Source organism: Crocuta crocuta, unplaced genomic scaffold (genome assembly GCF_008692635.1).
Source record: "Crocuta crocuta isolate KB4526 unplaced genomic scaffold, BGI_CrCroc_1.0 scaffold129, whole genome shotgun sequence".
In the NCBI taxonomy this organism is placed as follows: Eukaryota; Metazoa; Chordata; class Mammalia; order Carnivora; family Hyaenidae; genus Crocuta; species Crocuta crocuta.
In genome coordinates, this window is record NW_027551571.1 from 12,433,788 (window position 1) to 12,436,816 (window position 3,029).

General features: G+C 45.2%; 1 pseudogene; it reads right to left on the reverse strand.

Annotated features, from left to right (window-relative positions):
* Positions 1-1,527: 1,527 nt before the first annotated feature.
* Positions 1,528-2,012, reverse strand: LOC144220730 (large ribosomal subunit protein eL21 pseudogene; annotated as a pseudogene).
* Between the last annotated feature and the right edge of the window lie 1,017 nt (positions 2,013-3,029).

Below are 3,029 nucleotides of genomic sequence, written 5' to 3' on the forward strand. Positions count from 1 at the left end.
CTTTAAGATAACACATAGAAACCCAAGTAGTGTGAGGATTATGACAACTATCAATCCTTTTAGAGATGGAGGGGTCACCTCCCTCCAACCCTCCATTCTCACATGCAGAAATTAAGGCCCATGGAGATTATGTTCCCTTTCTAAGGTCACAGGTAAGCCTCAGAAAGACTAAGGACTAAGAAAATAGTCTTTTTGTTTGTTTCTTTGTATGTCTTGCAGTTATGACCTGGGTTCATTCCAGTTTTCCCGGCCCAGCTGTGGAATTGAAAAAACCATCATCACTGAGAAATGATTTTTCTCTTATAAGTGTAACCTCCTAGGACATCCATGGCCCTGGCCCTCAGATATGCAGTTCTGTGTCTTTGGGAATTGCTGCCATACACCTGGCCTTGCCTCCATATGGACATTTTAATGGGCCCAGGAATCTTCAGAAACATTAATGGGGAATATTTAGGGCCCCTTAATCTGGAGACGGCTTTCACTCAAGTTGTGACTGACCCACAATTCACGTGGCTCCTACAAACTTCCCTCTTGCCCATTTGACCCCATCTGGTCTCATCCTCTCTGACTCATCGGCCTCCTTTCTCTCCCTTTTCTGCCTTGTACCTACTCTGTTGCTTGGCCCAGGAGGCATCTCTAATTTTGGAGGTGAGGCAGAGTGATGGAAGTTGAAAGCCCTTCCCTTGTAATAATGTCTCTGCCAGATTTTGCCTCGCTCCCAGTCTTCTTAGACTTTCGGAAAACAACATCTAGATGTTGTCCTTGGTGTTGTTTGGTGGCCCTGTCACATCCCTTCCTAGATACACTGCGTACTGAGTGGTGGGCAGCTTCATTAGGATCTACAGCAGCAGAGAAGCAAAATAATCGGTATCCATAATAACTGCCATTTAGTGGCTGCCCAGCATGTGACTGAATTGTGGCTGTGCCTTCTATCCATGATCTACTTTAGCCATCACAGTAACCAGGTGAGATGAATATTTCTAACCTCATCTTACAAGAGAGGAAGCTGCCCTAGATCACATAGCTAGTAGGCGGCAGAGATGAGACCCAGACTATGGATACAAAAGACCGTTTCTTTTTGCTGCACCAATATAGCTTCCAACTGAATATGAGACAGAGACATTTATGAAATAAAGGTGACATTAGCCTAATGCAAGCTCCTCTAGGGTGCTTATTCTTTATTGGTTGAATCAACGTGGTCCAAGGATGTGTGGGAAGACTGAGTGCTTAGGAACCTGATACTGGGCCAATTCATTGAATGTGCAAAACATAACCTAGCAACATTTTTGTAACATATGAGCAGCCTGCATAGATGTGGATGTTTTAGTTCTAGTGAATTAAAAGGATCAGGTCTTTGAATTTGGGAAGCTACTAGAATAAAATATTGGAACATTCTTCATGAAGGGATTAAAAGAGATAACATCAAATGTGTTTTCAGATGCTGGCATTTTGCAATTCTAAATCCTACAGATACCCACTTTTATTTTCTCTTACAGTCCAGAGGTCTTTTTATATTTTTTACACCTACTACACCATGAATTCATAGGGAATGGTTTCCAGCAACTCAGGCCCTTTCCATTGTTTGCCATCCCCATGATTCTCTGGGCAGAGCAGCCTGATGCTTTGCTTGAATCTGAGTGCCTTTCTCTTTGGCTTCCCTCTTTTTTTTTTTGATCATTTTCCTGCACAGATGTCAGGAAGCGATCTTGGCTCTTTGCATGTTTAATATGCTTGATAGGTACATTAATTCTCTTGGCAAGAATCTTGTCCTTAACTTGTGTGTTTACAACAATGCCACGAGCATGTGGAGTAATGTAGACTCTTCCAGTTTTGCCATGGGAACATTTGTGGGGCACTCCTTTTTGAATCGTGCCCTTGATGTCAACGATATTGCCTTTCTGGTAGATTTGCATGTGTGTGGCCTAAGAAGCAGCTCCATGTTTTCTAATGAGACTAGAGAACACTGAGTGGGTACCTTTCCTCTTTCCCTTCATGTTGGACGTTTTTGCAAATTACTAGAAGTTAGTGGTTTCCAGATATCCACCATTATATTACTTTTAAAGAAAAAGACTGAGGTCTAATGAGTACCTAAGAAAAATGTGGAGCAGAACTTGGGGTGAAAGTGAAATGGGAGAAAGGAGAGCAGCACACACAACAAACATTGGCTGTGGAATAAAGAAATTTCTGATAGTTTGCCCAGAAAGAACAGGCATAAGAGTACAATTGAGGGGCGCCTGGGTGGCTTAGTCGGTTAAGCGTCCGACTTTCGCTTAGGTCATGATCTCGCGGTTGGTGGGTTCGAGCCCCGCGTCGGGCTCTGTGCTGACTGCCAGCTCGGAGCCTGGAGCCTGTTTCAGTCTGTGACTCCCTCTCTCTCTGACCCTCCCCTGCTCACGCTGTCTCTCTCTCTCTCTCTCCTAGAAATAAATAAAAAACATTAAAAAAAAAAGAAAAGAGTGCAATTGAAAGAGACCCATGTGTGAACAGTGGGCTAAAATTATAACGGGAAGGATTAGTAGACCTCAGGGCAAATTTTCAGGGGTGTAGTGTTGAGAGCAACCTATGGGATCTTGATTTTTTCTGCACAAGCGCCTTCCCCCTTCTTTTCTGAGGGCAGTTGACACCACCTTTAGAGCCTTGACATTCATGGGGGCTAAAGGTGAGGAGGCTTCCCTAATAAGGAACAGCAATGGTGCAGTTGAGGGGGGACGGGGATAAAAGAACGCCCTCCTGCTACAAAACACTGCACTTCTTATACCCGACCAGGGCCTCCCAGCATGGGTCCAGTTTTGGAGGTGCCCTGCGCACTCTTCTTCAAGATTAGATCTTACAGGGGGGCGCCTGGGTGGCTTAGTCGGTTAAGCGTCCGACTTTCGCTCAGGTCATGATCTCGCGGTTCGTGGGTTCGAGCCCCGCATCGGGCTCTGTGCTGACTGCCAGCTCAGAGCCTGGAGCCTATTTCAGAGTCTGTATCTCCCTCTCTCTCTGACCCTCCCCTGCTCACGCTGTGTCTCTCTCTCTCTGTCTCC